Consider the following 22,044-nt stretch of genomic DNA (forward strand, 5'->3'; position numbering starts at 1 on the left):
GTGTTGGGCTGTGTGCAAAACACTATCCCCATTTTTCAAAGAAGCTGAGGCACAGAGATGTTGAGAAACTTGGCTAAGGTCACACAGCTCATGGCAAACTCAGGGTGCAAATGCAGGGAGTGGCTGCAGGGCCACAGCTCTTATTCTGCCCAGATGCCCAGACCTGCCATTGGTGGATAACACCCCCCTCCTCTCCTCTCGCACATGGCATCCACAAGTCCCGGGTCTGGTGTCATCTCTCCTTCTGAAGTCTTTAATCTGTCCCCAAATCATCTTTTAAATGTTCTGTAACTCCTAAGACAGTGGGGAGCACTGCACTCTTCTGTAAAGAATTTGATGAAAAAATAAGGACTCTTTTCCCCCGAAAAGTGCACATACTGGCTGGTCTTGCAATCCTGTCTGCAGAACCACACAAACCCCCTATAGCTAGTCTCTGAGTCACCAGCTAATAGCTACCTTAAAGGCCCCCTTTTGAGATCTTGCTCATAAAGACACTAAGCATTGGTTGGTTTTAGTTTGCTTTGTGCTAATTAATCTCAAATTACTCAGATCTACCATAGAGAAATTCTATTGATTCCTACTAGATTTGTTTCATTTTCACCTTGATTCATATTCTAAACTGAATCAAGTTCTGTAGAAAGAACACCCATCAAATGTATCTCCTCAAGGAGTAGAATACCACTATTGTAGCCTTAAGCTTCCACCTTCAATTTTTACCCCTCAGGAGCTTACTCAACGCAAGAAGGGAGCATTAACTCATTGAATAATTACCATGTTAATGAAGGAGGGTGGAATTCATGCAGCCAATAAGAGGCTTCATCTTGGCCGAATTTCCCCCAGACCGAAGCTGGAGGCAGGATCCCTGGCACCTGCAGATCTCCTAAAATCTAAAGGAATGAGGTGCTTAATTCATTCTCTTGATCTGTTGCTCAAGCCATCTAGAGAAATCACCGTCCTGGCTGTATTACACCCAAATTAAATATATTTGCTTATAAGCCCAGAAGATGAAAGCAATCTCAGCGCCATCCACATTGCAAAGGGACTAAGATACGGTGCGGGTCTCTGCAGTTGTAGGAGTGGCTATGGGAGTGCTAAATCACCTCTAATACACTACTGATTTAAGGAACACATTTCTGTTTGGCTTTTGTTCTAGCAGCCGATTTTTTTCCTCTCTTTTTAATCTATTTTTTTTTTTTCCATCATGGTGTGATCACTGCCTCTGTGCTAAATTTGTAGTGAGATGCTGCAGACTTGTGGCCTGTACCTGAATGGATGGGGAGGAAGAGTGAAGGAGGTTGCTGGCTTTCCTTCGGTGTTCTTGCTCACAGCCCGGACAGCAGAGGTGGAGCTGAGCACCTCCAGGGCAGGCCTCCATCAGCTGGGGAAAAGCTTCCGAGTATCGTTGCCCAAATTCAGCTCTACCTTTCCTAATCTCAAAGCCGGTATGAACAGCAGCTGGATTTCAGCTTTTCATCTCTCTGGTACAAGTCCACAGAGCTACTTCAAAAGGCTGTGAGTGGAAGGGAGGCCTGCAAGTCCAGGGAAGTTTTAAAATATTTGAGACTTTGAATTGTGTGTTTTCACTTCAACACTGTGACTCAATAACCCCTGCCCCTTTCCACAAATGGTGCCAATCAAGCCATTTCTTTCTCAAGGGGAACTGAGTGATTTGCAGGGTTTGGGGAAGGTTCCCTGTCCCTAAAGCATCATCCCACTCTGGTAAGATTCATAACTAGCATGTTTTGGGGGCTTATCCTAGTGGGAGGCTTTGAGAAGGAGATCATCGTCTTCAAGGGGAAGCAGGTGGAAACACCTTGAGATAGATAACTCCCCAGTCAGGCCAGGCTGGGCAGGGGGAGGCAGAAACAGAAAACAGAATGAGTGATCTTGGCATCCTGCAGTGTGAGGGTCTGTAGTGCCAGCACCAAAGGGGTACTGAGCTCAGGGCAGAGACAGGAGAACACCACGTATTATTGATCATGTTACTCTGAAAATTATTTTAGAACTTAGTGTTGTTCTTTTTATTATTATTGGCAACATGGAAGGCACTTAAGGACAGAATTTACTCAGCAAGCGACTTTTAGCAGATATTTATCGAACATCACAATGTACTGAGCAATGAACAGAATGAACAAGAATCCCTGCCTTTATGGAGCTTGCAGTCTCAGAGATAAATAATAACAGCCACCACGTGGCACTGAGAACATGCCAGCTACCATGCTGAGCACTTTTTACATAGTAACTCATGAATCCTTCACATAACACTATGAGCTAGACTTTGCTATTATCCTCATTTTCTAAATGAGGAACCAACTGAGAACGGTGAGGTTAAGCCTCTTGTCCCAAATCACGCAAGTGGTAGACCTGGGGGGCTTGAACCCAAGCCTCATGGCTGTGCTACACCATAACATTTTCTGATGTCACAACTGGCCAAATTTGCAACTTCGGATACCATATACACCACCTTAAAACCTACTGGGATGTGGTATAAATATAACAAACCTACTCCCAATAATCGAAAATCACATGAGGGAAGTGGAGAGGGAGGGTCTACACAGGACAGACAGAGAGCTTCAGAGTGGCAGTAAGCATCTAGCTGTTCCCGTCGAATATGACCCAGGCAAGGACTTACACCTCTGAGTTCCAGTTTCCATATATTTTCTTCACGAAGAGAAAAGTTCCATTGCAGCCATTTGACAGCACCATTACGACATTCTATACACAATAAATATGAAGATCCTTTGTAAACTGAACCAGTGCAAAGACTTAGTAGAATCTGAAACAGACTTACTTTTGCTTTCGTTTGTTTGAGCACACATGAGTGCCGTACACATTCCACAAGCCTCACATTTGCTCTGCGAATGTGACTCTTCCCGTTCATTCCACAACTGGGGAACTAAGGTTCAGGGAAGTAAAGCAACCTGCCCAGTGTTTGACAGTGGGAATTGTCCTATTGCCTCATTTTTATACATTTCCCAAATCAATGATGAATACATGCATTTAATATATACTTCACTCAAGTAGAAAACCTACTCTTTGTTGAGCCACTCTGTATACCAAGCATAGTGAAGTCTCTTTGTGTATCTCATTTAATCCTTGCAACAGTTTTCGCAAGTAATTCTATTACTTTACCATTCGATTGATATAAAAAATGAAGTTTAGAGAGCATAAATGATCAATCAGTATGTCATCTCAGTTAGCAAGTCGTAAAAAGAAAAAGCCATCGAATCCTTACACATTTGACTGTAGAACTCTAGTCTTCGCTACTGTACATGTACCTTTCATGTGTGCTCAAACAAAGGAAACCAAGAGTAAATCTGTTTCAGATTCTACTAAGTCTTTGTGTTGGTTCAGTTTACAAAGCATTTTCATGTTTATTGTTTATAGAATGTCATAGTGGTGCTGTCAAATGGCTGTAATAGGACTTTTTCTTTGTAAAGAAAATATATGGAAACTGGAGCTTAGAGGTGTAAATTCTTGCCGGGGTCATATTTCGTACATTAATGTCATATTTTGTGTATTGATGCCACATTGTAGGATTGGAAATAGGGCAATGGAACTAGGATTCTAACCCAATCTTTCTCTCTCCAAAGTCAGATCATTTGATACCACGATGGATACAGACTTCTGAGCTGAAAGTTTTTTGTTTTGTTTTCAACAGTCTAAAAATATTTTTCTGCTGTCTTCTGGCCTTCATTTTTTTCTGAGATAAAATCATCAGTTTTCTGAATTGTAATTCCTTGTATGTAGCATGTTAATTTCTCTGGTTCCTTCTGTGTTTTTCTCCTTGACTTTGGTTTTTGGCAGTTTAATTATGATGTATCTATATGTTGCCTTCTTTGTATTTATCCTAATGGGTTAGCAGATGTTCCAGTTACTATTGCTGCATAATAAACCATCTCTAAATTTAGTGGCTTAAACAACAGCAACCATTTTCTTATCTCTTGCTGTCTTTGGCTCAGGACTCAGGATGGGCAACAGTTCGTCTCCACTCGGTAACACCCACAGTTTCAACTGAGGACTTTAAACCTGAGGGCAACTCAAGAGCAGGAACAGGAAACATCAGCGGCCGTCCTCACTCCTGCATCTGGCCATTGGTGCTGCCTGTCAGGTGGGACAGCAGTGGAGCTATCAGCAAGAACACCCTCAGGGCCTTCTCACGTGGCCTCTGCAGCCTCATCATAGGATGGAGGCTGTGCTCTAAGTGGGAACACCCCAAGCTCTACTACCTTTTATGACTTATCTCAGAAGTCACAAGGGGTTCCTTTCCTAAATTCCTAGCGCCTACAAAACTCAAGGGAAGGAATATAGACCACAAGGGTGTCTGCCACGGTGGTCTCTAAAGGAGGAAATAGAGGAAGCAGTTAAGTTGAAATCCAGCAAACATTCTACGTTAGGGGTGAACTGGGGCAAGGAACAAGGTGATCCCATATTCCAAGCTAGTGGTTAAATGGAGGTTATGATAATTCATCAAAGAGGGCATTAGCACAGAAAGACCTAGAATAAGACCCGGTCAGCTGTGGCAGACTGCATTTTCCAAATGTGTCCAGAATGACATCTGCCACAACACATGTTCTTTGAGAACGCTGTTGACTTTCTACCCTTGAAGACAGGCAGGTTCGAGGTCATTTTTAACCACAGGTTATGCCAGAGTGGTGCAGGGTTACTCTTGAAACCTGGTACTACAAGGTAACATGGTTCTTCCTTGTAGGCTGAGACACTTGCTCTCTGACATCTTAGGTGCTATGCACGGAGCTCGATTATCCTGAAACCACCATGATTCAACCCCATGTCATTCCTTTGGCTGCTAGCCCAGTTCAATTCCAAGTTGATGACCAGTGTCAACCGCCAGCCAGTCAATTCTGAACATTTGGCCAGTTGAGCTTTCAAATGATGGCAGCCCTGGCTGACATTTTGTGTAAATAACATGAGAGACTGGCTGGTTGAGCCCTCCCCAAATTTCTGACCCACAACATTGTGAGAAAAATAATCTTAAGCCTCTCAGTTTGGGGACAATTTGTTACTCAGCAATAGAAATGAAAACATCATCTCAGTAGGACCATGTGACTTGCAGCAACCAGGGTGACAATGGACATCCCTGCAGACACCCGAGGAGGGGATGTGTGAAGGTTCCCAAGGCTCCCTGGAAATCTACAGCTTCCTGCTTTCCTCTGCCACAGACACATGACACACTGTACCCCTACACCTAATCTTTTGGTTTGGAAAGAAACAGACGGTGATAGAAATCTGCAAGTTGCGACTGAGGATGATGATCCTAAACACATTATTTCATGAGACTAACTCCAAGATTATTGGCATGGACTAGAATTTTTCTCCCCTTTCTTATAAAGCAAATGGGACAGCTCAGGAGGAAGACTGGAGCGGTTATATACAAAAAATTAACACACAAATGAAGCAACCACATGACCTCTGTATATGGAGAAAAGTGTGAGCAAATGTGGGTGCCTAATACAGAATGTCAGCCAGGAAGGCGAGGAAGGCAGACCTCCCTAAAACAGTGGCACAAGGCATTGGTGGTCATCTTAACAGATATGCACTGACTGATAACCTTCAGAATAGGAAGGAAATGTCAGATCTTAAGAAGGAATTTTAGGGGCGGGCTCACCTTTACCCCTTCTGACTTGCACTTGGTCAGGATACAACTTATTCTTCCCACCAGAGTGAAAGAAAGAAAAAAAGAAACAGTTCTATATGTTAAGGAATATCACACCTTGGCCTTTAAATTATGTTAAAATTATAGCAACAAGAGTTTTCCTGAAACTTTATTACTGTATATTCTAAAACATGAGAGAGGATTCCTTCTGGTCTAGGTACTCACCATCACTCTGAAGGAGCGTCTCACCTCAAGGTGGAGCTCCCCAAATACATGCTGGATTTGTAGTTAAAAATCCGCCTGCCGCAGATAGGCATGAGATGGGTGGAAGAAGGGGAGAGGCGGTGCCGGAGGTTGGGTGCTCAGCCTTCGGCTGGAAATGAGCAATCAATATGCTAAGTACACGTAAGTCCCATGCAAATCAGCACCTAACCTTTTTGAAGGAAATGTCTGCACCCTTCGCACAAAGGGCTGAGTAGGGACCGCAGTTGGGGTTTTCCTGCACCTGTAGGCTGTAAGCTGGAGAGTAAAGGCAAGAAAGCTAATAATTATTTTCTTTAAGATTTTAAAACAATAGAACATGTTCTCCTTTTGTATCTGAGCAACCAGGAAGCTTCACACATACACGTGCACACAAACACGTGCACACACATACACACACACATACACACCTGCTTTCTATCTAACTAGTAATTGTGAAAATAATAAGACCCCCAGCGAGGGTGGAAGGGGGGGAGGAGATGGGAAGTTTCAGTCACATTTGTAAAGAAGCGGCTGTCATTTTTGCTTGCCTATGGGTTTTCAATACATACACAGCGCCTATTCAGCCACCACGTTCACCAATTGGACATTGTTGGGGAAATTATAGGACTCATTTAGATTTGCGATCTGTGACAGCCAACACTGTGCAGAAAGAAGAGAAGTTCAGACCCTGGGAGAGAAGAAAAGCAGATATTTGGGGAAAAAATGAATCAGGATAGGCTTCATCTTCTAAGGCTTTATATCGAAAACAGTTGCAGGGCATATAAGAAAGTAGCCTCCTCCCCAGATCTTTGCAGCAGATCAGGAGACAGAATCTGCTAAAGCAAACCTGGTTTTGCTGTCACATGGTCAAGGCTGCTGGCAGGAGGAGGAGGGGAGTTCAAGTTGCAAGAGTTAAGGTGGGAGGGTGGACTTTGTTTTTTTCCCTCACTAACTTTAGTTGATTTTGGGAGGATTGTGTTAAATACCATCTCTACTCACTGCATAGGTCTGAAGGATTTACCTGATACGGCTGAGTCAGACAGCCTTGGCTGGGGTCTTGTCTCCTTGGCTTCACATTGTAACTTGGGGCAAGTGTCATGACCTCTCTAACCTTCAGTCTCAGCTATCAAAAGGGCACCATAACAACAAGCCTGTGATGGCTGCCCTAGCTCACAGGCTGGTAGATAGGAAGTGCTAAAGGCATGCTAGCACCCAATACCCCTTCCACAGATTTTTCTCCCCCTTGATATTAGTTTTTACTTCCAGTCTGCTAAACAGCATAGCTTGACCCTGGGGAAGCATTTGGTTTGAAGCCTAGGCAAGGAGCAACCCTCTGTCACTTAGGCCTGTCAGGGGGACACGTCACCATCTCCCAGAGCCACTTCCTGCCACTTCAGCCAAAGGGACTTCTCCAGGGTCCCGGCAGAGGCCTCCGGTGCAGCCAGCTGTTGACATACCTTGTAGAGCATCCACTCAGCTCTCAGGAAGGGGTTCAGACAGAGGCGCCACTTTGTACATTCTGAAGCATATCTGGCACAGAGCCCCTGTCCTTCACCAAGGGAGTTGAGGCTTTGGAAGGCAAGCTCATTTGACATTGTGAATTAGAGACTCACTTGGCCACAAACACTCTGGATGCAGAAGCAGAGTCTCTTGGCTGCTCCAGCCCCAGGGTCCATCTGCTTCTCTGTGGCGAGATTCCCAGCTACAAGGTGAGATGCCAATGTCCCAAAGGTAGAGGTGCCAGCCTGAAGCCAGCATGCACCTTCAGCCAGCTCCAGGCCCTTTTCCCACTAACTTTCTCTGTGATGACCACAGAGCTGTAAGCAGGTGTGGTGTTCCTTTGCACCTAATGGTACATTTGGACTCCTGGGAGATCAAAAACCTGGAAAAGAGAAAGATCTATGGCTGTGTTTAACAACAAATGGGGATTCAGGTGCCAGTAGGTATAAGATACTGAACCCAATTCCAAGAAACCACCTTTACTTTGCCAGAACACACAAACACACGAGTGGACTGGTGCCTGAGCAATCTTTTCTTTTTGCAAGACAAGAAGAGCCCTCCGGAATCCTGGAATTCCATCCCTATAAGGAACCTCTAGACCTGAGAATGGTTCAACCTCTAGCTTGGCAAAAACCATAACTCATGACCCTGGATAGTCAGAGCTTCCTGCTATGACAGAATTTGACAATTTCCATTTGGCCAGACACTGACAATGAAAAGAATAAGGGAGAGACTGTAACTAAAACAAGTCTCCTCTCTCATCTCCCAGCAGGTACCAGTGCGGCAGGCTCATGTCTCATGCTCTTGAAGACCTAAATAGGAACACATTTCAAGAGGGTAAGAAGAAAAAGCCAAGTTGAGCTCTAGGAGGGGATTGGACTCTGTAAACTTTTAGTCCTCCCTGAATTCACCTGGTTCCTAGAAAACATGTATAGCTCCCAAAAGTTTCCAGAGGGAGGTTTGTGGAATATATTCATTATGAATTTGTTAATTGCATCAGAGATCAATGCAAACAGAGCATCCCAGCCTCCACTCAGCAATGTCCTCTGGCTTTTGCTGTTTTCTCAGTTCAGCACCTGATGTGGGGTGGGATGGTCCACCCCTCCATACTGAGTCACCTCTAATCTTTTGTCAACACTACCAGTGCTACTACGCTGGGAAGAAAGGCTCTGGGAACAAGCGCAGAAAGTTTCTGTGGGCGGTGATGCTTCCACCAGAAGGTCAACATGCACTGGTGGGAGAAATTCATGGGCAAGAAATGACTAAGTGATTCAATCAATGAGGACATTTTGTTCTTTTGGAATAACTCAGTGGTCATTGTGCCCCAGATCACTCAGTGTGCTTTTCCTTCCTTCTGGTTTACTCACCTAGCTCCACTGCATTTAGAAGAGGCTCTTTGCACTTGTCTATGGTCTGGTAAACAAAGAAGGAACAAGGTATCTCAGCTGACAGATGCTGGTTTGAACTGTGTTCCCGTTGCTGGCAAAGGAAAAACCCTCTCTCATCAAGGAAATTGTATTAGTTCATTTTCATACTGCTATGAAGAAATACCTGAGACTAGGTAATTTATAAAGGAACGAGGCTTAATGGACTCAGTTCCACATGGCTGGGGAGGCCTCACAATCATGGCAGAAGGTGAAGCAGGAGCAAAGGCACATATTACATGGTGGCAGGCAAGAGAGCACGTGCGGAAGAACTGCTCTTTAGAACCATCAGATCTTGTGAGACTTACTCAACTATCATGAGAACAGCATGGGAAAAACCCGCTCCCAAGATTCAGTTACCTCCCACGATATGTGGGAATTATACGAGCTACAATTCAAGATGAGATTTGGGTGGGGACACAGCCAAACCATACAGTAATTATCAAAAGAGTAGAAGACTGAAGCCAGGATCACTGAGGTTCTAGGTCACAAACCTCCCTGCAAAACTTGAGCACCATGACTTGCTTGTAAGTCCTACCCCTTGGGAAGCTTCATGCCACCAATGGTTCTCTGATTTTTCCCCATGGCCAAATGCATATAAAACAAATTACCTGGGCCAGGCACAAAGGAGAAATCTTTTTTAGGAGAATTTTCTGGACTTAGGGGTTTTGACCTTATCTCCTATACGTATCTATTCATTCTACAAAGTTCATCTAGTCAAGACATACTGGGGCCATACAGAAATTCTTCTGTAACTGGCAACTGGTTATGAGAAAACATTTTATAAATCTGTGAATGACTTTAGAATGTCTTCCCTTAGAAGGGTGACCGGGGGCTATAGAAACATGTGTCTAAGCTTTGTGTTAGCTTTGATTAGGAATAAGACTGTTGGGAGTTCAGTGATTAGGAGTTCATATAAAATGAAGTTTCTACCACTGTCAACAAGCAGGACTTCTTTTATTTCCAAGGAGAGAAAATGCATTCTGAGTAGTCATCTGTTATTGAAAAAACAAAGTTTTAGAGCTGGTGGCCTTGAAATAGTATTCCTCATCTCCCTGCCTCACACCATATAAAAAAAATTACTAGATCCAGGGTGGCTAAGAGAGCTAAGTAGGAGAGGGGGCACTCTATATATACATGTAGAAATAGAATACAAAGAAATATTAAAAACAAACAGTAATGTTGAAGATGAAAGGTCTTACTAATTAAAACATAAAGGCTAGAAACCATAATGGAAATATTTCATCTTTCAGTTGAACAAACTTTCAGAATTTCTGTGTACCATGAATACAGTCTAATGGGAAGCAAAAGACATAGAAATAATATGTTATATATATATTACATATTGTTAATATATATGTTATGTATTGTTAATATATTATATATATTACATATTATTTCTATCTCTTTTACTTGCCACTAAACAAATAAATATTTATTCTGTAAAGCTCATCAACTTAGTCAAGACATATTGGGGCCATATAGAAATTCTTCTGTAAGTGGCACAAGTCATTAAACACAAATAAATATCTATTTTCCTGTTTACTTATATATATGAAAAGGAAAATAATTGGTGCCTGAGTTGTATGCCCTCCTCATATAACTCAGTAAGAAAAATCCACTCAATGTAATAGGAAGAAAGGTCAAGAAACGATCCTTCTTAAAACCAATCCAACTTGGATTAATGCCTAAGCTTAAATCTAGCCAATTTAATGAGGCCTCATCTGTACCCTCATACACCCAACTAAACCAACAGAAGGAGTAAGAAGCCACCCACAAGAGAAATGACCTAGTGACAAGCAAGGGCTAATGGCTCTAGCTAGAAAAGCTTACCTATCATGAGAAACATCTCAGGAAACATACATATCTGCTTCACTGATTTTCAAGCATCCAAAATATGTGTTATGTTTCTTATATACCTCAAGGAATGAACATATTCACTTTTACCCTTATGTGAGTGACCTGGATCTAAAGACACTGTTGGATAATATCCTGATTTCTCCGATTCTGACCATCAACGAAAATGAAAAAGTAAAGAACTGCTTCTCATGCCTGGCTCATACACCTCTGGAAACACAAAGGGAAGCTCAGCACAGCATGACCAAGCTACAGGATGTTCTCATTCTGTGAACTGTGGGTAAGGTAAAGTACTGCTTCAATACAGGAGGCATTCATTGCCATGGGCTCTGCTACTTATTTGCTCCTCTCTAAAGGCATTATCTATTTTGCATGATGGAACTGTCATCAACAGATTCAATGCAACCTATTTTGTGATCTTCCATGTCTATTTTTCAGGAAAACAAAACCATTCAGGATAGAATGTTGATGTTTGGGCACTATTTTACACCTGGCTCGTCCCCCCTCCTAACCGCCCCCCCTCACCATTACCATCTTTCAGGTTCTTGAATGGTGAATCCAAAGCCCATACAACACCCAAATCCAGCTGGAAAGTGGAAAATTAACTCTGTTTTCAGAATGTGAATGGTTTTTGTGTGCCATGTGTTTAAGGCTTACAGCTATAAAGCTCGGGAAAGAAATAAGCTGGATGCGATAATGTCTGTAGTGTATTCCAACTCTAAAATGTTAGAATCCATCCAACAATAGAAATTGGCTAAATAAATTATGTTACATCCGTAAGATGGAATATTATCTAGGCATTTAATGTGATGTGGGAGAATACAAAATGACAATGGGAAAATGTTCATGATATAAGAAGGGGGAAAACAGATTATGAAGCATTATGTGCTGTATAATAACAGTTTTGTTAGAAATGAAAATAAATACTGTCTGTGTGCACACACCCATATGCACATGACAGATTGAAGGGATCACCATTTAAAAAAGTCACTGTAGTCAATTTTTAGGAATACAGGTACATTTCATTTTTCTTACTGTTTGTGTCTGAAACCTTTAGTAGCAAACACACAGTGCTTTTGTAAACAGTAAAACATACACTTCAGTGATATTAAGTATGTTCACATGTGCAACCATTACCATGATCACTCTCTAGTTCTAGAACCTTTTATTGTCCTAAAAGGAAATCTGTACCTATGAAGTTGTCATTTACCATCACTCTCTATCCCTAGTTTCTAGTAACCACTCATCTACTTTCTGTCTATTGATTTGCCTATTCTGGACATTTCATGTAAATGAAATCATGTAATATGTGGCCTCCATGTCTGACATCTTTCATAGAGCACAAAGGATTGAAGGTTCATCAATGTTTTAGCATGTATAAGTAATTCATTCCTTCTCACGGCTGGATACCATTCCATGTTGGGGATATACCACATTTTACTTATTCATCCATTGGACAATTGGGGTTTCTATCTTTAGCTATGGTGAATTGCACAACTATATATACATACAAATTTTTGTTCAAACACCTGCTTTCAATTCTTTTGGATTTATACCTAGGAGTGATTTTGCTGGTTCAAATGGTAATTCTGTGTTTAACTTACTGAGAAATTGCTAGACTGTTACACAGTGGCTGCATTGCTTCACTTTCCCACCAGCAAGGTGTGAGAGTTCCAGTTGCTTCTCATTCTCACCAACACTTGTTATGTTTTGCTTACATTATTATTGTTGCCATCTTAGTGGGTATACAGTGGTATTATCTTATTGTAATTTTTATTTGAATTTTGCAAATGATACTGATAGTGAGCATTTGTTCATATGCCTGTTGATCATTTGTACATCTTCTTTGTAGAAATGACTATTCAAGGCTTTTGCCCATTTTTAATCGGGTTAGTCTTTTTGTTGTCGAGTTCTAATTCCTTGTATTCTGGGTGCTAGACACTTATCAGATATATGATTTGAGAATGTTCTCATTCTGTGGATTATTTTTTTTACTCTTGATAGTGTCCTTTATGCAGAAAAGATTTTAAAATTGATGAAGTCTAAATTATCCATGTTTTTGCTGTTTGTACTTTTGATGTCACATCTGAGAAACCATTGCAAAATCTAAGGTCATAAAAATTTACCCCTTTTTTTTCTAAGAGCTTAACAATTTGTCTTAACATTAAGTCTTTCAACCCATGGACACAGGATGTCTTTTGATTTATTTAAATCTTCTTTGCTTTCATTCAGCAGTGTTTTAGCATTAAATTTCTGTTTCTGATATAATTTAACTTAGTTTTTGTATATGACATGAGACAGGTGAAATTTCATTCTTTTGCATGCGATATCCAGTTGCCTCTGCACCATTTGTTGAAAAGATTATTCCATCCCACTGAATTATGTCGAAACCCTTGTTGCAAATCAATTGACCATATATTATGCTTTCTTTCCCCTATATTCTCAATTGTATCCCCTTGATCTCTGGCTATACTTATGCCAGTGTTATATGTCCTGATTAGTGTAGAATTGTAGTCAGTATCAAGTCAGGAAGTGTGAGTCCTCCACCTTTGTTCTTCCATTTAAAGACAGATTTGGCTATTCTGAGTTCCTTGAATTTTTATAAGAATTGTGGGTTCCGTTTTTCTATCTTTATAGAAAGCCATCAGGATTTTGATAGGGATTACAATTAATCTATATATTGATTTGGAGAGTATTGCCATTTGTGTTAGTCCATTTTGGGGTTGCTATAAAATACCTGATGCCAGCTAATTTATAGAGAAAAAGAGGTTTATTTTGGCTCATGCTTCTGCAGACTCTACAGGAAGCATGGTGCTGTCATCTGCTGCTGGTGAGGGCCTCAGGAAGCTTCCAATCATGGTGGAAGGCAAAGGGAGAGCTGGTGTATCACATGGTGAGAGGGAGCAGGAGAGATGCCAGGCTGTTTTAGAGGACCAGCTCTCGTGAACTAACAGAATGAGAGCTCATTACCTTGGTAAGGGCCCTTCATGAGGAATTCACCCCTGTGACACAAACATCTCCTACCAGGTCCCAACTCCAACTTTGGGAATTACATTTAAACATGAGATTCAGAGGGGACAAACATCCAAACCATGTCACTGTCTTAATATTAAAATTCCTACCCATGAACATGGAATGTCTATTTATTTAGATTTTCTTTAATTTCTTTCCATATTATCTTACAGTTTTCAGTGTAATGTCTTACACCTCCTTGGTTAAATTGATTCTAAAATATTTCATTCTATTGATGATATTGTAAGTGGAATTATTTTTCTTAATTTCCTTTCAGATGATTCATTGCTATTCATTGATTTTTGTGTTGATCTTAATAAAATCATTAAGTAGCTCTAATAGTTTGTGTGTGTGGGTTCCTTAGGGTTTTTATATAATATTATATCATCTGTAATTTGAGATAGTTTTATTTTTCCTATCCAATTTGGGTGTCTTTTAATTTCTTTTTCTTGCCTAGCTTGTCTGGACAGAATTCCAAAACAATACTGGAAAGACGGTGAAAGTGGGCACCCTTGTTTTGTCCCTAATCTTAGGGGAAAGCTGTCAGTCTTTCACCAGGAGTATGAATGAGCTTTAGTTTTTCATAAATGGCCTTTATCAAGTTGAGAGAGTTCCTTTCTAATTCTAGATTTAGTTTTTGTTTTTATTTTTCCTTGACAGGGTGTTAAATTTCATCAATGTTTTTCTTTTTCTTTTTCTTTTTTTTTTTTTTTTTTACATCTATTGAGATGATCTTGTTTTTTCTCCGTCCTCCTTCTACTAATGTGGTACCTTACGTTGATTGAGTTGGATATGTTGAAGCATCCCTTGTGTTTCTGAAATGATTCCCACTTGGTTATGTGCATAGCCCTTTCAATATGCTGCCAGCTTGAAGTTTGTTGGTATTTTATGTCTATAGTCATGGAGCAAAGTAGTCTGTTTTCTTTTGATGTCTTCCCCTGACTTTTGTATCAAGGTAGTTCTGTCCTCATAGAAAAAGCTAAGAATGCTCTCAAATCTTCTATTTTTTGGAAAAGTTTTAGAAGAATTGGTATTGATTCTTCTTTAAATGTTTGCCAGAATTCACTAGTAGGACCATCTGGTCCTGGGCTTTTTTTTCTTTGGAGGTTTTTGTTTAATAATTCAAATAGTTAAAGTTTTTAAAGGACTGTATCAGAAGAGAAACTGAAGATTTTACTTCAAATGTTCAATTCCATCACTTCTAACTTTGGCCATGACTCTAAGCTCAAATCATTTTTCCCTTTGGATGGACAACTTTGTCCTTCAACCCAGCAAGCTTCCTTATCAATCATGAATATTGCCTTTTCCAACAAGTTCATCAAATTTTGGAAATATAAGTTTTCTCTGGCTTTTTATTTTGCACTCAATTCTTCTTCATTCTATGGACCTGTTTTAGAGTAAATAACTCACTAAGCAAGAAAAAAGAAAGACAAACAAAATATGAATCACATATAATGTCATGGATTGAAGATAAATGAATAAAAATGTGATTCCAACTTTGAGAAGTTAGGAGCGAAAAGAAGGCCAAAATCAAATTGTAAACATTACTTCACTCTGTCAGTGTGGGATATAACTATTTATTCTACTGAGTACCACAGACACTGTGCTGAAATACCTGTGCTATTTATAATCCAGCGCAAAGCTGATATGTCCTTGGCATCTTGAACCAATCGCCACCACTCATCAGATCTTTACACACAGGAGAAAACCCACATTCCTTAACTATTAAAACACCTCTCAGCAATGCTGCTGCTGCTGCTGTTTGTAATTGAAATTGTTTGGTTATGGTGGTTCTTACCAGTCCCTCTTACGCAGTTTCTGATTTTATAATTTTGTAATTTTCTTAGTAGCCCAATACTAGGGCATTTTTCAGCTCAAATGTAACTATTTTGAAAATGTAGTTTATACCTTTGGCCGCAATAAAATTTGTAAGAAATCTAATTCCAATACAGAAGGCTAATTTTCTACAAATAAAAATTAAAAAAAAAAAAAACATTCATCTTGCTACCTAGCCAATTTCTCAAAAAGAAGATGTTTTCCATCAAAGCAAAATGAAACTAAAGACATGATCCTCAAATAGACAGGTGAGATAACACATTTATCTCACATAGAGATTAAAATGGTAGGCTCCCCATGGCCCATTTCCTAGCTGTAGAACGATGGCCAGTCACTTGAATTTTCTCAGACTCAGTTTCTTTCTTTGTGAAATAGATATAACAACAGAACCAGCCATATTAGATTGTGGAGAGGATTAAATGAGAAAAGCCAGGCCAGTCAGTTTGCTCTGTATGTGGCATGTGGTAAACAGTCAATACATAACTGGGAGAAGCAGTATCAGCAACAGCAGCAGTAAGAACCTGAGTGCTTAGTATTTTTCTACATAGCAAACCTTCTGCAAAGGTGATCCAGTTGTGTCCACTGTCTGGCTTTAGTGCTGTGCTTCTCTGTGTGTGCAACAGTCATTCATTCATCTACCCATTCAACAAATATCTAACAAATGATTACTGCTGGGCATTGTCCCAGGTCACAATGATGGAATAATGCCACGATATCTGACCTAATTGTTTCTAGCAGAGATCAGCAAACTTATTTTGTCAGTGGCCAGATAATAACTATTGAGATTTGTGGGTCATAAGTGTCCTGTCACAACTACTCTGCCACTGCAGTGCAAAGGCAGTTTCAACAATATAAACATAAATGGGCATGGTGAATATGACTTTATAAAAATAGATTTGGCTGAAGTCCATAATTTATAGACTTCTATATATAGTCTAATAAAAAAAATCAAATAGGGATAATAAAGTGTGAAAAACACTGACGGTCTCCACGAGGGTCAAGGAAGGCTTCCCAGGGGAAGTGATATTTAATCCGATTCTTGGCGGAGAAATAGGAGATAGCCAGGCAAGAAGGAGAATAACCAAATTCTAGGCAAAGGGGATAGTGTGTAGGCGGCCAGGAGATGGAGGAAACGAGAGACAGAGAAACAGAGGGAGACAGAGACAGAAAGACAGAAGAGTACGTGTTCTTAAGGAGCTAAACAGATAGACTAAGGCTTCAGTGCTAGGGGAACCAAGTCCGGGCATCATGAGATGAGGTTAGTACCAAGTAGGAGTCAGGTTGTGAAGGGCCTGGGACATAAGGGTTAAAATGTTTAGGCTCAACTCTAGAGACAATGGAAGTCCCTGGAGGTTTGCAGTGGAGAAAGGCAGAATGAGTTTTGCATCTCTGACTGCCACATGGAGAATGGGTTAGAGAACAGTGAGTGCATAGGAACAGAGCCTGGAGAGAAGGCTGCTTCAACCACCCAGAAGGAAGGAGTGGTGGTAGCTGAGCCATGATGTGGAAAGAGGGCAGTTTACAAGTGGATGTGGTCAAGAGATGTTTGAGAAATAAAAGTTAACAGATAAATTGGGATGGGATGAAAGAGAGGAGAGTTTCTGCCCTGGGCAACTACCTGTGTTAAGTCTCTCTGAAGCTTGCCTGACCTTCAAAGGCCTTTCTTTGGTTCTGCTTTATCCCAAGACCCCTCTCTGACCTCGTCTTCCCGAGAGATGAACACTCATCTGGACGACTTTGCTCCTACCCTCACCCCTGGAGCAAGCCTCTGACCAGAGTTGCAAGTACTCAGCACCTCTCCAGGTGTGGCTGCCACTGGGGTCAGACATCTGCATTATCAGCCCTCAGTAAATGCTTGGCTGTCATATCTTAATTTGTAATGAAGAATGAACTTAAATGAAAATTAAAGAGAGATTAATTAGGCCGGGCGCAGTGGCTCACACCTGTAATCTCAGCACTTTGGGAGGCCAAGGCGGAAGGATCACCTGAGGTCAGGAGTTCCAGACCAGTCTGGCTAACATGGTGAAACCTCTTATGTACTCAAAAAAAAAAAAAAAAAAAAAAAAATACAAAATTAGCCAAACATGGTGGCACATGCCTATAATCCCAGCTGTAGTCGGGAGGCTGAGGCAGGGGAACTGCTTGAATCTGTTAGGTGGAGGTTGCGGTGAGCCAAGATCACGCCATTGCACTCCAGCCTGGGCAACAAGAGCAAAACTCCATCTCAAAAAAAAAAAAAAAAAAAAAAAAAAAAAATTAAAGGCTAAATATTCAAGAATGTAGATTTGATTTTCCACCAAAGTGTAATTTTTGACAGTGAGATAATTGTATGCCATAATCTTTTGGTTTTTGCAGGACCACAGACAAAAAAAAAATCTCTTTGTACTCATTAAGGAAAAGAAAATAGATTTGCAAGATTAGCATCTTCTACTTTCAGATGCATCATTTTCATGTTCATTATTGGCCAACACAACAGTTCATTCCCAAGAAAGATTAAATGGTTTACTTTACTTGGTATTTTGAGTTTAAAAAAGAATCTCTGGGTATCAAGTCCGAGGAGACATGCACAGCCCTGTCACTTGGAAACAGGGTTAGCTTTGCCCTCAGTATACAGGAGGCCCCATTAGGCGTCTTAGCACTGAGGTGAGCTCACATGGCAGTTGTAATTTGTCCTTTCCATAGTCCCAAAGCCTAAGAAAATGAGTGTAGGAACATGAAGACAAGAACATTTGTAAGTAACAACAATCATACTTGGTTTGAAAATAGGCTGGTGGTGGTGATGAAACCTTGCTCATAAATAAACCCCAGGAAGACAATACAAACCTATGTGCAAGTCATAAAAGCGGGAAAGAGAATAAATTCTAGCACAGGAAACTGGCTTTTCTCCTGAGGCCCTCCAAACCATCCAGATTTGATCATTTTCCCAATATATATGTAAGCCTATTCTCTTCATTCCATTTCCCTGGATTTTAAACCTAATTTAATTTCTAGTTCATTGTAGCTTATTAACTCATACATTCTCATAGACAAAATGATAGAAGGAAAATCACACCAGAAAAGATTTCAGTGACTACACTTTTACGTATAAAAAGCTATAAGCGCATCAAACCTAACCTAACATCTCATTATTTTAATGGCATCCATGCTGAATTTGGATAGCAAAAAAGTCAAATAAGAAATTTTGTTTTCATGAAAACCCATTTCTGATGCATGACATTAATACAAGGCTAAATAAACACAGCATCACCAGGAAATAAATCCAAATTTGAAGTCTGAAAGGGCAGCCATATATCTTAAATATTCTGAATGTCAACTTTTTGATGGGAAAAATAATACAATAGCAGTGACTGTATACATAGGTCCACTCTGGGTGTCTTTGGCTTGTGTTCCAAAGTTTAATTTGTTGAATCCTTGTGTTTTCTGCTCCATGGTGTCTAGTGGCATTTATTATGTTCTTCTAAAACTGCAGCTCATGAAGGCATCAGAAAGGTCACTGTTTCCCGGTTGTTTTTGAAAGGAGGATAAGTTAACGTATGTTCTCCCATAAAAGATGATCTTTCATGTGCATTTGTTTCTGAAATTGAAATGTATCTTGTTCATGTTCTCTGGGAGCCATTGTTCATCTTCTGAGTGTTTCTGCGAGCTTCGCGCAGCAGCTGGCTCCCCTGCACATCTGTAATGAAGACCGGCTTTGTTCCTACTTTTTGTCTGCTGACACGAAAATAGCACTGAGGCTCCAAGTGGCCCCGGTCCTCCTGAGACTCCCTTCTGAACGCAACTGCGCTAAAGCCCCCTGCCATGAAGAAAGACAGAGGTCATGTAAATTAGCGCCTCACGATCCTTGCTTAAGAAATAAAAGAAATCATTTATATTCTTTTAAAGCGTATATTTGGCCTACTCTGAAAAAGAGAACTCCACCATTGAGCTTTACCGCAACCAGGAAATGTTGCTGTTTACTTTGTGTTTTAGAATTCTGGTGAGATGCTATTTTTACGTGCTGGTCATTTCAGTTTTAATTGTTAGTGAGTTTTTTTCTTCCTTAACGTGGGGGACGATGACCATCTGTCCTCTGGTTTCACTGAAAATGGAGCAGGAAAAAAAAAAGAGCATAGTTTTTACAGGCTGGCTTTCTTCTTAAGAGGAACAAGTTCTCTGAAACATCGCATTCCGCTGCTAGCTGGGCAGCAGGACAAGGCCGCTGTGGTAAAGGTAGTGCTCGTAGAGACAGGACAGTTGCCTGGCAGGCTTTGCTGTCATCAGGTAGACCAGCTGTCCCACACCAGGACACTGGTGAAGACAAATACCAGAGGAGGCTTGGGGTCTGATCTGGGTGCAGGACGTGGGCAAGGACAGGATCAGGAAATAAAGGTGAGAACAAAGGTGTGACCTGAGGCATAGAGCTCAGTCACAGACAGGACACAACACAGGGTGGAGAGCCTGTCCCTCCAGGAGTGGAAGTAGGTGGGAGGCCTGAGGCGGGCCAGGTGGAGATGTTGAAAGGACAGGGGACTCGAAGTCAGACAGTCAGGTCCAGATATGGGGCAGTGTATTTTACAAGAACCCCTCGGACCCCTCAGCTCACATCAATAGCATGCAGATGCTGCCCTCCCACAGGGTTTCAAGCATTTCTAATACACCTCTGGGGTCTGAGCTTCCACATGCCTGTTCCGTCCCTCTGCAGCACTCTTCCTCACCTTCACCTCAAAGGTCTTCAATGCCCACGTGCAACCTTTCCTTAAGACCTCATGAGCTCAGAGACTTATCATGGGCATGTCCAACTCATCATTCAGTGTAAAAGAACAGGGATCAATGCAGCTACCACAGATCAGTTCAGGGATACCTTTTAAAACATGTATTGAGATAACAAATGTGTGATGAATTTTCTCAAACTGCACTAACTCATATAACCAGCACCCAGATCAAGCAACACAACATGACTGGCACCCCTAGAAGTTCCCCTCAGGCTGCACTCCAGTCACAAGGACAGCCACTCTCAAGTTCAGGAATGGATCAGAGTGGACACCTGCAGACCTCCCTGTAGTGCACGGGCCCCAGAACCACAGCCGCACAGCCTGTCGGCCAGGAGGCGGAGAGGCTGGACCAGCTGGGATCTAAGGTGAGCATGATCCCACCCTGAATCCAGCCTGGAGCGGCACCCTCCCTCTCATCACAATGCTCTGGCTACAAAAGCAGGTATGCAAGGCTGAGCTTCAAGTGGAGAGGAGAACAGCTGGGACTTCAGTCATGCTCAGCTGGATAAAGCCAAGGGGCTTGAGCACGACTTTTTCTTCAGGCTTCAAATTGCTCGTGACAAAGCTTACTGCAGCTGTCCCTAAGCCAACGAGCAAATTCTATCAACCCTCCTGCATATGATTATGTGTTGGTTGTTTCTTGATTTAGCCCCAAAGTGTTCACATTCAAGAGGAAAAGACAAAGTTTTGCTTTTCTCCTGCCTCGAGCAAAGACACAGAAGCATCCTCAAGGGCTTGTACTTAGTATCTTTGAGGCAGAGAACAATAGAGCGATTGCCTCCCAGATGTCAAGGAGCCCTGGAAGAGCTGTGGGCCTCTATTACGCAGCGGCCTTTAGTCCAAAGGATGCTTCAGACATTCTGAAAACGAACACCGGATTGCAAGTAAACACACTGCTCTCGGAGAAGGGCGCTTTGTTCTCTGGGTCAAGGCAACTCGCACCAGGCACTTTTGTCCTTCAGGGAAGGGACTGTCATGGCCATGGTTCCTACAAGCCGCTGTGTGATTGATAAATTCCAAGGCACCTGAGAATCTCACTGTCTGTGAGCTCGAGAGCCTCCCCAAGGACTGTGTGCATGGACACCACCTCCTGTGTTTCTGAAGCTGATGCATGTGGTCCGTTGGGAATCAGTGGAACAAAATCAGACCTGCCATAGGGCCCAGGAAAGCAGAGGGCATTTGCCAGGGAAATTATGGATGGGGAAGTTTGGGAAGGTCCCTCAAGACCATGTGCTTATCCCTACTGCCCTACTGAGTAACCTGCATGCTCTGGAGCTATGTGGGGTAAAGCACAACCTGACCTTTACCAACAGGATCTCTGTGCCATGGCAGAACACTGTCCTGTGAGGTCCTACTGGCCAGGGGCTCACTAGGAATGTGTCAGGCACCGTGCTGGGTCTTTACATACCTTGGTTCTTAACCCACACAACATCAGGAAGATACTGCCTCACAGGTAAGAAACTGAGGCTTGGAAGAGCCTAGGAAGAATTGCTCATCTGGGAGGGGTCTGAGCTGGATCCCAGCCAGAGCCTGAGCTCTCCACAGCTGTGCTACCCTTGGAGGTGATAACCTTGGCATGGATCCGTTGTACTTGTCTCTGACAACCCTCTTCAACCTACAAGTGGCTACTTTAGACCCCAAGTCAAAATTCGCAGGGATGCCCACCTGGTCCTGTTGAAATCCCAGAGTGTGGCATCACAGGTTAGAACATGGCCCAGGCCCTGCCAGGGCAGAAAGCAGCTGCCCTTTCTTCTGACTCACCAGATTAGTGGGGAGTTCTGTTGGTGGTTTTTCTTTTGAATTGAGG

The 22,044-nt window shown here is 41.8% G+C and overlaps 1 long non-coding RNA gene across 1 annotated transcript; it reads left to right on the plus strand.

The window, feature by feature from the left end:
* Window positions 1–1,570: 1,570 nt before the first annotated feature.
* On the plus strand, window positions 1,571–5,067 carry LOC140710230 (uncharacterized). Its single transcript, XR_012091174.1, has 2 exons — window positions 1,571–1,719; window positions 4,741–5,067. It is a non-coding gene; the product is annotated as an uncharacterized lncRNA (long non-coding RNA).
* The last annotated feature ends 16,977 nt before the right edge of the window (window positions 5,068–22,044 follow it).

This window comes from Chlorocebus sabaeus, chromosome 2, assembly GCF_047675955.1.
Source record: "Chlorocebus sabaeus isolate Y175 chromosome 2, mChlSab1.0.hap1, whole genome shotgun sequence".
Taxonomy (NCBI): domain Eukaryota; kingdom Metazoa; phylum Chordata; class Mammalia; order Primates; family Cercopithecidae; genus Chlorocebus; species Chlorocebus sabaeus.